Source organism: Polyergus mexicanus, unplaced genomic scaffold, assembly GCF_030449975.1.
Source record: "Polyergus mexicanus isolate NDT 795.1 unplaced genomic scaffold, iyPolMexi1.0 SCAF_19, whole genome shotgun sequence".
Taxonomy (NCBI): domain Eukaryota; kingdom Metazoa; phylum Arthropoda; class Insecta; order Hymenoptera; family Formicidae; genus Polyergus; species Polyergus mexicanus.
Window position 1 is genome coordinate 671287 of NW_027223339.1, and position 12729 is coordinate 684015.

General features: G+C 35.6%; 1 protein-coding gene across 2 annotated transcripts in view; it reads right to left on the bottom strand.

Annotated features, from left to right (window-relative positions):
- Kair1d (Kainate-type ionotropic glutamate receptor subunit 1D) overlaps window positions 1–12390 on the bottom strand; it is a 230611-nt gene extending 218221 nt beyond the window's left edge. The window contains exon 1 of one of the 2 annotated variants that reach the window (XM_070311206.1): window positions 2806–3229. The gene's annotated coding sequence lies outside the window, so the exon portion shown is untranslated. Of the gene's footprint in view, window positions 1–2805; window positions 3230–12339 lie in introns of those variants that run through there. The other variant, XM_070311204.1, reaches the window with a different exon arrangement.
- Window positions 12391–12729: the final 339 nt, after the last annotated feature.

A 12729-nucleotide genomic window follows, 5' to 3' on the forward strand; every position in this document is an offset into this window, starting at 1 on the left:
TATAATTTGAATATATTTGCATGTCATACATCAACGTCATGTACTATAACTCCGCTGTCACGTATCGTATTGGTATGAGTGCTGTGAGAATTACTTTTTATTTTATATATTTTATATATCAATTTTTTCCCCTCGCAATTTTTTTAGAGTTTTTCATGTGTATGGTATTTCTGCAACTATTTCTGTAAGTCTACTTAACAAATTTTTAATCCAAGAACGCTTCGAATTTCAATGAGGTTTGCTTAGTCACATTGTCGATAATTTAAAAAGATTACATGTTTACACATTACACCAATCTGAAAGATTCATGATTCGCCGCTATTTAAATATTTTACAAGACTTCACTGCCACGCTTTCGATGCGTTTCATCAAAAAAAGAAAACAAACGAGTTTTTTGTCAAACCTGCAAAAATTTAGACGTTTGTTTAATAAAAAATCTCGACTAGTATGGAAAAATTTATCGAACTAGTCTATACGTACAGATTCGCAATTTTCCAAACCAAATACGCAGACAAAGGAATGCATGCGGATGAAGCTGGACGTTTTTAGGCTCATAGTTGGGAGAAATGGAATGACGAAACAATCGTTGTTTGAATTCCAATTTGCGTTTAATAATTGCATTTGATTAATATTCATTGGAATGCAAAGCGGCCCGATGAGTCCAGCGGCTGGATCGCTCGCACACTCGCGCGAAAGAAAATGGGAACCGGCGAGCTGACGTTTTCACGAACTTTTGGCATTGTCCTGTCGTTACCACGGCTTGCCATGGACGGGGATAATAAATCCAAGGCAATAGCATCGAGTTCTTCCCGCGCTCTATACGCACAGATGATAATAGCTTCAGATTCACGCGCGCGGGACGCGACTTATTTATGTGAGAAGCTTCGAGTAGACGTCGATCCACGTTACTCCGCGCTCTGGCTTCTCTAAAGCTCTCATCGTCGCTCCCTTCGTCGAGCGAAGAAAAAATATAAGATGGCACGAGAGAGCGTTCATCCCACGTAATACCGCAGAGCGCGTTTCACGAGATTTGCATCAAATTCCAAAAGAAGTGTATCTTATGATGAATTTAACCACGATTTTTTATCGGCGAAAAATAACCTCGAGGCTCTATCTTGCTTCGCACAACTTTTGAATTTTCAACATTAATATTCCGGCAACTAAGCCTCAGATTAAGATTCTGTTAAAGTAAACTTTGATAGAAATTTATCGAGGAGCAAGTTTGTTACTTGTTTATACTCCTGAGGCTTATTTCGCTCCAAATTTTTAAAATTTACCGTTAATAGCTTGATAATCACGTTCCAAACACAAAGCACGTTTATTAACGAACAATTTATGGGAAAGCTTTTTAAAGGTTCGATAAGGATTGTTCGATAGGGAACGTTCAAACGTAATCGCTGTACAATTACATAAAATGTGTTTAGGTTTAAGAAACTGCAATTATAACAAAGGCGAAAAGATAAAAAAATTAAAAGAGAAAAGATACGGATATTTAAATGAGGTTCAATTTTGTAAAATATCCTCTGAATCAGAATCTTATTTTTGGAGAACAAATACAGCTGCAAGTATATACGGGCGTCAATATATAAGTTCATTGGGAATTGCGAATACGCCTCGGGAAAGCGAAGGCTATTTTCAGGATCGCGATTCTACGAAACAAAAGGAATTTACAATGAGCAAGTTCCGTTCGACACCAAAGCTTGAATCGTAAATCGCAAAACTTTCGTCCCTTCTACGTTTCTAGCATCCCACCCGTTTCTGAGATACTAACTATACTCGCGCATTCTTCTCGAAAACTCTTGATCTCCCAGTTAGTAAAAATACCGCGAAGTGATCAGACTCGACAAGAGCCTAAATACAATATAAATGTAAAGATCGTGTCGTAAATTTAAAGAGTTAGCGGATTCACGTTTTTAAGGAATCAATCGCATCTATCTTTCTAGCCAGTAAAAAAGAAATGATCCAAATCGGAGGCGAAACTTTTGCATACGTGATGAATATTATCGTACAAATACAAAACGATTAATCGATCGAAAACATTTGGCACTTCTTTAAAACGAATACTTTATATAAATTTAAAAGTAAGTTACCTTAAAAATATTACGTAATGGATCCTCTGATATATCACATTTCAAAGCAAATGAAAAATTACGCAAACATAAAAAGATTTTGGGATTCTTAAAAAATTATGATGTATATCCTCAGCCTGAAGTTCTGGCACCGCGCGCGAACAAGAATCATTCATTGTAAATTCTTTTAAATATATGATAAAATATATCGGACATAATTTTTATAATAGAGAAAAGAATTGCATAGTTTCAAAAGTTTGCCTTATTAACGCTGCCATCTTCCGAAAATGAATATATATTGTAATTTTCTAACATAAGTCATTTGATTTAAAAATCAGTAGAAAGACCGCGTAATAAGTCAGACACAACGCTTGCCTAAATACAGATAAATAAATGCGCGAAAACGGTAGGGCGTATATTGTCGGATTTTCATAAAAATATATTAAATATATCATTCTAAGAGGAATATCCTTGTAAATAGTGGAAAAATTATAAAACAAGCCAGAAATGATAATCTTCCAAATGAGAATATTAGAACGTTGTGCTATAATTTTACAATAGGAGAATAAACACTTTCTCAAAAAAGGAAATTTTCTGTACCAGTTTCCCAATCAGTAGAAACATCACGTTATAATTCAGACACCGCGATTCTCTAAATGCAAATAGAACATTCCGCGATATGTACGGACACACACACACACACACACACACACTTTCAAACAATAAATCCCTGTACCTTTTTGATCTCGATCCACGGACTTGATCCGGAGGCTATCACTATCCCTTTTCGATTTTCTCTCTTCCTCTTTCTCGATGAAGAAAAAGAAGAAACTTTCCAAAGAAATTGTTCTCTCGCACTTTTTCCTTCAATGCCGTTTCCAAATTGTTGATTCAATGCTCTCGATGCGTCTCGTTATCCTTCCACTGATCATAAATTCCAAGGTGGCGGAGTATCACGGCTCGATCCGCGAAGGATGCAAGCATCATCCTACGCTCGGCGAGATTGGTGCGACGTCCGTCGTCGCCGAGTAATAAACGAGTACGCGAGTACGCAGCGACAGGCACGAAACGACGTGCGTCGCGACGCCACCGGCACTGGCGATTGCGTACGTACTTAGCCGAGCGACGGCGGAGGGCGAACTGGACCGAGCGCCGAGAGACTGCCTTTGGCCGCTGCGCTGCGTGTTCGGTCTGGTGGCGGCCGCTTTCGCCGGCGACGAGGACGGCCACCGCGACGACGACGACGACGCCGACGCCGACGCCGCTCGCAGCAACCATGGCGCGACGCGAAAGCCGCCGGAGCGCCCTCATCTCTCCCACACCCCCTACGACCTCGACTCCTCGACGTCGTTTCATCTCGCTTCAACCCTCCCCCCTCCTCCCCCCCCGTCCTACATCGTCCTTCTCGACCGCCCGGCAGAGCTATCCCCCACTATTCTATCGATCCTACGGGAGAGGCCCTCTGGTACGTTCCATTTGCCTGGTTCGAGCGGAGACTGCGAATCGCACTCGCGTAGATCGCCTGGACTGTCGTCCAAGAAACTAAGAAGGGTGGCAAGGGGAAGAGAGAAGACAGTTGTCGGCGGGTTTAAGTCCTTACTGAGTTTGTTCTTCGAGGCGCGAGAAACTGGACTGTTAATGGATCAGGCCCGTTTATTATCGACGAGAATAAACTTACAAGAAGCTTATGCGGCAAACAAATACGTTAAAAGTGAATTAACCGTCAATATCGCCAAAGTATCCTTGATAACCTGATGGAGCATAGAAGAAGATAAGAAATCTCTTTGAAACGAAACAACAATCCTGAGTAATAAAATGAAATATCTCGATAATATCATGGCATCAACATGGTGATTTTTTTAAACGAAAAGAGAATAAAAACACTGCAACACGAAAATACTCCCCTCCTCGAAAATATATGTCACACATGAGACCGATAAAAAAAAAATTCTTTTATCGAAGATAAAAAAAAATTCTCTTGATATCATGTTTATAAAAATATAAAAATATTTGTATGCTAAATTTTGCTAATTGTAAGTTGAAACACACGTGATACGTTATAATGATTACAGAAATAGAGATACAGCTGTCTGATTTTAAATTACATTATCAATTAAATGTTCTATATATCTCTTGCTGTACGGAAATACTGGACTAGCTAGAATAGATGTATCGGGGGCGTATCCATGCGCAAAAGGAAAGGGAAAGTAGCTCCTAGAATTCACTTCTCTTGTGTCATAACGGATTTTCCGATTATGTGCTACAGGAGAATTACAGAATCTGAGCAATTCATTCCCGTATTATAATGCGAAAGGCGCACTTTCCAATAATATACTTGCGAGAGAACCAAAGCACGATATGTGTATCGATCTTCATATTCACAACGTGCATTAACGTGGTCGCTCGATTTCCATTGCACGTTTGCGTTAAATCTTCGGACTCTATGTTAAGGAAATTAAACTCAGAATTAAGCCATATTTAACATTAAGCATGGTACTTTACAAAAATAGGGGTGTAGAGAAATTAATTAAGAAATCATTATTCTGAATGTAAATCACGCAGGCTGAATGTACAATAGAATGTAATCGCCATTTGACAGTTAAATAGATATAATTAAGGAAAATGTGTGAATAATTTTGAATTTTATTATGCCAAATGACGATACATTTATACATGTATACAATATATATCACTATAATTTGCCGGAGCTTTATGAATAAACATAATTCGTATCGCGGTATAATTAATTTTTTAATGCCGACTTTATAGCGCATGTATTTTAATTAAAACGTTGCGATAATTGCTAGATAAATTGATAATACAAAGAAAATCTTTTCACGATAAAGAAAAATTATTGCAACATATTACTATAGCAAAACGACTGAGGTGTAAAATACTAAAACAAGTATATGCCGGAGAAACGTGAATTTTTTTTCTTGAATATTATTCTTAACGAACATTTAATACTAAGTTTTTCGCGGCAAAGTAAAGTCCAGAATATATTGTTATAGTTCAAAGAAATTTCGAGCTTAGGAAAGGAATAAAAAAATAGGAAAGAAAAGACAGAGTTAAACTATAATATTATTCTATCTGAAGATAATGCGCATTCTCGATGCCGGCGGAATTTTCGCGATGAAGTAAATTCTAAAATATATCGTTACTAACTGAGAGAAATCGCAGGTTGAAAAAAAAAAAAAGAGAGAAATAGAAATTGAAACGCGAAGTTAAGGCGGCAGCGGCGGCGAAATTTGCAATATTATTTCCATAAGGAGCGCGCATTCGATGCTAACGGACGCTTCGCGGTTGAGTAAATCTCGAGATATATTGTATTCTAACCGGAAGAAATCGCGAGTTACAGAACTCGAAATGTAAAGAAAGCGCGCGCGCGGAAACGCCAACATTATTTTCCGCATTTGACGTTAACGAGAGCTTCGCGGTTGGGCTGGAGTAAATTCCGTAATATATTGTCGCAGGTGAGAAAAGCAGGAAATAAAACGTCAGAATTTCCACTAATCCCATAGATTTTTCAGTGGTCCGTCTCGAAAAAATACGGTTACCCAGAACGTCACGAGCAAAAATCGCGATTACTATTCCTCGAAATGCTTGGTACGTCGTTAAAATGTTAAAATTTGTAACTCACTTTTAAACGAGTGTAATATGATGTAGAATTACGTAAGGTGCAAAAAGTACCTTACAAAATTTTAGAGATTCGGTATATTGGTTTAAAAATATAATTCATAAGTTCTAATCTAATTTTCTTCTTCCTACACAAAGTTATCTTTATATATACTCGAAATATTTGCGCATCGTATACGTTGCTACATACAAACGGAATGAGAAACGGAGTTTTCGCAAACTCTCGTACTAATAGGTTTCCGAGATGAAAAATAATTATCAGCAATAAAACGGTGAGTTTTGCGACGAGCGCAGATTTAACATTGCGGTCGGTCGTAACGAAGCGAAACGTCACGCGGAATAAAGTGATTTTCAAGTACCGCGAAAGTTGCAAAAGTACTACATAATTACAAGATGTCATGTTTCTATCACCATGCGAAAATGAGAGAACTTTCTCACGCATCAGTTCTTTCCCCGATTTGCCAAAAGTAACAGTATAAAAGATCGAATTATGTTTTTAACGCGCGTGTCTGTCGACGAAGAAAAGAAAAAAATTAGAAAAATTTAAAATCATAAATGAGTTTTTGCAATGGATATTGTGGTCGAGTGACAGAGAGCTCTCCTATCATTGACGAGAGGTGTGGTTTTCGACGGTGAAATATTTATCGTGACTCTTGGGAAATGATGCTGCCAAAAATGTCACTGAAACGTACAATTTTCGAAGAGATTGAGTAAAAAAGCACAATATTTGATAACTTAAGAAAACTAATGGAAATCTTACATATTCGCCATACATCAAATGCATTTCTGCAAGATTTCTAACGATTACTGTCATTCTCGTAGTTTTCAAGAATTTTCTCCGGTATGATATTGGCACAAGTCAACCTGTCGATACGTCACAGTCGAGTGCTCTAATACCATCGGGCGTTGCGGATTATCGTGTCAGAGAAAAAGAAATCACTGTCGACAAAGATTCAACGCATCCGTGCGTTAATGTATTTACTTAAATTTAATGACATATATTTCTAAAGTCGTATAATATATCAAACATTATAATTATATACTGACCCTTTATTCTCGATACTTCTTTCAAAGAAAATATCGATAGTATTTGCAGTATCGAAAACCGCGTAATATAATGGTTGCTGCGAACATGCTGTATATCTCAATATTACTCGATTTACGTATATTCTCGTCGTCTATTCGTTGTACGAAATTTCGTTTCGTACGAGATAATATTTCATATTTTTAACTACATATATACATCCTATTCCGAATATGTCAGAGAATGCGAGAGAAAGAAAGAGACCCTTTAAATATTGTATGAGACTGTAACGTTATCCTTAAAATTTACGCGAGAGTGTAGCTTTCAGAGGGGGTCGCGAAATCTGTCGCGTTCGTTACGCTAGTCGTGAAAACGAGGAGAATGCAACGCGCTGCTGTGTGAAAACTACAAATTGTTACACGACGGCTGGCTGGACACGGTCGTGAGATGCAGCCAACCAGCCAGCCAGCCAGCCAGCCAGCCAGTCTGAAACACGTTACACTTTAACCTGATTCCCGTAATTACTCTTCATTGGACGGGAGCAAAGTTCAAAAACCTATTCGCCGCAAAAAGTTCCTTTAAAGTCTATACGTATACGGCAGATTGCTTTGCCGCACCTTTCGTATCACGGCAAATGAAAATGAGAGATCTGAAGCCGGCTGGCTTTAATTATGCGACTTTGATAGTATTGATATATTACAGGTGCGTAACTATACGGGAAAGTTAATTGGACTGTTAAATTTTCTTAAATTTAACAGAATTCATTGGATCGTCGAACTGTAATCTTGTAAAAACGAATGCAAAGAGAAAACACAATAAGAACAAGCTGCAAGTTTTCTTCAAAAATTCCAAATAAAAGAATTACGAATCTCTTATCATATATCGATTGATAGTATTGTGATTTCTCTTCAAAGATAGTGAGACAGAGATGTAAAAAATACTTGTTTTCTTTTTCTTTTGCTTATCGCGATTGTAAGTTATATTGACCTGTCGAATCTATTGGCGGAAGAAGACAAACATATATCTGCATGACCTATATACGGATCTTATCTGTGCCAAGCCGCTGCGCAGAAACAGAACGTATGGTCAATGGTTGATACGATCACCCTCGTAAAATTTCGGGTTGGCTGCTTAGGTACCAATAAATCCAAAAAATCGTGACAGCAAGAAAATGGTCCGAAGATTTCGAGCCTCATGACGCGAAAACAGGATAGTAATGTGGGCAGGGAGATATATGAATTCGAGGATTTTCGCCTTTTCTAAAATTATATCAGTATCATAAGGTTATCGAAAAGGTGCATTTAAAAATTTTCAAGATTGAATTTAATACGATACGGAAAAATATCAAATTAATCGAGATTAAATTTATTATTGAATTATTTGCAAATAAAGTTATCTCATTTCTAAATGCTATGTAATGCTGCATGAGTAGAATATGTAAATAATATTATCATCTATTAATAAAAAGGAATAAAAAAAGCTCACGGAGAAAAGATGCATCTCGCTTTATGCGGTTGGACTTTGAACAAGAAAAGAGCAAAAAAGATGAGTTACTTATAGCTCATTAAACTATAGATCGTCATAAACACTGCCTTTAGTTAATACACGTATACAAGGTGTATCATTCTTTAGCAAAATTATATTTTTTATTAAAATGTTTTAATTTTTTGGACATTAAAATATATATATATATAATAACTTTTCATTCTAATGCAAAATTCGTAATTGATAGAAAACAAGATTTAGTGTCATGTATTCCAAGCAGTTCAATTTCCGTTTTTTTTCTTTTAGACTTTTATCAATTCTCAATTACAATCTGTCAAGCTTTAATCAAATTTACTATTCAACATTTTATTCTTCTTTTCTACCGATGAACATGCATCAAACAAAATTAAATAATTTGTAATATGCTAACATATGCGAGTATACATATATAGCAAAACATTACTTTTTTAAAAATATTTAGTATATAAAATATAATAAAATACATAAAATCTAATATATAATATATAGAGTTGAATGTATATTAAAATATTCCGATATTGATGGTATGACGATATGGCAATTTTTCTTAAGCCTTGTTTTTATATGGCTAAGAAAACATTCGATCGCGATGCGACACCCTGTATAGATGTCTCTATCAATCGCCACGTCTTTATGCCGGGTCATATGCAAAAAGGGTATGCACAGTAAAGGCGACACAACAATAGAGTGAACGATCGCAGTGAAAAATGACAGCGTAGCAGCGAGACTTTTATGCCGAAGTCGCTCGAAAATATCGCCCAAACGTCTCTTCGTCATTGAATTGTCAGTGAATATGCCGCGTACGCCCGGATATTTACGACGGGTCATTTCGCAGGATGAAAAAAAGGAATGCATGAGTAACTGCGTGACAAATTAGAGAAGTTGCGCTGACTCGGTGGCACGCGAGATGCAAAACTTACCGCTTTTAGCGGTCCGTGCGCTTCGTTAGCGACAGCGACGACGTCAGAATGATGCAAATTGCAATCGTGCGCGTCAAAAACCTCGGTACAAATGAAATTTGTAAGCCGCGATAAATCTTGCAGCAATGTGTCCATTAAGAGCTATAAACGACGCAGCTGCCGGCTTCGCCAGTAAGATTCTCTCTGCTAAAGACTGTGCCAAATACATACCTAACGATTTTACAATGCGGCGATCTCTCACGGCGAAAATATTAAAGAACAAATTTTTCGATGACGATATACGTAAAATATTATCGTGCCTCATCTTTCCCAAACAATAGATAATAGAAGACAGATTGAAAAAATTTATAATCGCGGATGCTTTATAGATTTTAGTCCTCAGCGAAAATGATTACAGTCAATAAAAATTTTAGTACGTATAAGAAAATTTGTGTTGTACAAACGCCGAGGGAATAAAATATTTTTAAAAAGATAAAACAAAGTGACTTATTAATTTATCTATTATCGTAAATAACCGATATCATCGATAAACGTTCGTCGCGATAAATCTTTTAAAATAGCGCTAAAGTTTCTGTTGAAGATATTGAGGCGAGAATTAGTGTCGGAAAAACGTTTCTCGAACGGATGGCGAGTAAGAGGCGAGTGTCTACCACAGCTGCCTTTGAAAGTAGATTCTAGCGGAAAGAAAGTCTATCGATTTCATTGCTTATCTTGACTTTTAGAACCTGCTGAGCGAGTCTAGTCACACATCTCCCGCTTGCCGTATCTCGTCGTCCCGATCTTCTTTGTGTGCGCCGGCGCACTTTTATTTTTCTTTCATCTCGAGTAAAAAGTTTATATCGGCATCGCTTGATCACCGTACATCGGCGCACCTCTGTAGATAAATCTTCATCTCTCCGTGAAATCGTATGTATAATTTGTCGCGAAATGTTAACGCCGTGGAGCGTAAATGTACCGCCATTTTTATCCGTGAAACGAACCGACGAATCTCACGACAATACGATAGTCTACCTGTGGGACACTCGAGTCTATTGATTTTTTATGAGACACGTAACGTCGATGTCACTCCAAAAAGAAATACCCTTGCGTTTTACGAAAAAGATATAAAATAGACTCGGAAATAGCGGTGGATACGTTTCATGCTGTCACGTTCTGCACGATTTACGCGGTCATGCTGTGTAATTCGTGCAGTCCCGTCCACGAAAAATGCAAAGATAGAAAAGAAACGGATATACTAGTTGGAAACAACTAGGTTGAAACAACTGTTGTTATAGTCGTTAAAAGATATTTTAATGAGTACTTATAGAATGTATTCGTGTGGTCTATCATATATTATATCCACTCTAATATTGAAATAATCACTGGATAAATTTTTAATGTTTATATGAATCATTGACATCAGTAAAAATCCTAATGACATAATCTGTGAATATACGTCAGTAATTTAAAATGAGCCAACTTTATGATATTTTATTAGAAAGAGAGCAGTATAAGTTTATCATTATAATAATCTTGTCATTTTTTATTAATTCTAATATTCTATGAAAAAAAGTCGATTATGGCTATCATATAAAAATATGCTTTCATTGATCGCGTTAATTTCCTACGAAAAACATTGATACTATTCTTGTATCGTGTTGAGTAATTTTTGCAAAAATAAAAAACAATAAGATTTTCGATTTAATTTACTTTTTCTCTTGATTATTTTATTATACGCGTCATTTATAAAATACAAAAATATAATTTTTTATTTCCTGTAATATTATTCAACGAGCAAATACAGTTTTTTCGGGCAAAAGATTTTATCGATATAATCGCAGAAGCAACAGTTAATGAACTAAAAAAAAAAAAAACTACGTATTATGTCAATTCCAACGTGAGAGGGCTCAGGAACAATAGATAAGACCTTAAGGGTAGTATAGATCCCAAGATTTCACGTGCGCAGTTCGGAATCAAAACCGATTTTGTGGCAATTCAATTTTGCGAGAAGAAAGTTCAAAAGACGGAGGGCATTGCCTAGGTGGGAAGACACAGTTCCGGAGAAGCGCGGGACGCGAAGAGAATTCGCGTAGAGGGTCGCCAAAGTTTGGCGGAAGTGGAAAGTTCGACGATCGTAACATCGAATCTACCATTAACCCGCGAATACGGCTCGGCCTATTCTCGACAATCAGATTTCGGTCTAACACATTACGCTAGAAGAGACGTAAACTTCAACGATAGCGATATGTTAGAATAAGCGGATTGCTCGATCTCATTTTTATTCAAAAGATCCTGTAGATAAGAACGAGATATTATATCTACTTTAACATTATATCTACGTAAAAGTACAAGTTGAAAAATTTTTGACGTAAAGCAAGATCATTATTGGAATTATGGAAAAAAGAAATTTGCCTAAATCTAAACCTGTGTTCTAACTGCTACCGTATTTTATTTTTCAATAATCTGTAAATGTCGATGTCATTTCGAAATTACTGATGTGTTATCTTGATATATATATATATATATATATATATATATATATATATATATATATATATATTGTATATATATAATACATTGCGCGCAAAATTAAAAGATTATTATCGAATATTGCCAATATAAATGTGTTTCGTGTTCATTAATCCATTAAAATTACTCAGCAAAATTTTAATTATCAAACTCAGTTCGTAATTTAAATACAACGATTTATATCCGATTTGGACGAAACGTTAATTACAAATTAAACATTAAAATGTTTCTCTCTTGTTGAAAATGATGTTTTAAATTAAATTATATTTTATCACTGCTGTTTAGTTTAAAATTTACATGTTTATTTTATAAAAAGCCGGGAAAAAGATAAATTTGACTAATATAATGTATTTTCTTTTAAGAAATATTATTGCAATATGCGAAATATTTATATATAATAATTTTAAATTATATATTTTATTTGAAAAAAATAATTATTTTATTTATTTCAAAATGCAGTTTGTTCACGCGTCTCTTCCTTTACTTTCTTTCACACATCCCGCAATTTTACCGTAACAAAAATCTTAACAATGTTCACATGGGCGATAATAGTTGAAGAAAAAAATGAGAAAGATATAAGCAACATCAAAGCCAGTCTAAGTAAAATATCAAAGATTTTGAAGTTTCGTTAACAAAGTTTGCAAACTTCATATTCTACCTTGACAAACTTTTCATGTGACATAGTTCGTGAGGTTCGCATACATCGCAGCACCTGAAAAAAAAAAACAAAAAGCAAATTTGTCACCGGTAACGCTATGATAACAGAGCGGTTACTTGAATTTTAAATGCAATTACTCATATAGGAAGTGATTATGTAATCGCGTTGTAAAATATTTAATGAATGTGACAAATTTGTGCGAAATTTGACAGAATTTATTATAGAATAATTTATTTTAATTTTAAAAAATTACAAAGTATATCTCAATTTTCCATAAAATATTGTTTTAATTAAAATTAATTATTTGTGTTTTATTTATCACTCAATGTCGCATCTATATAATGTTTGATTAATTAACGATCATGAATATTTTAGATTTGCAATTTAATA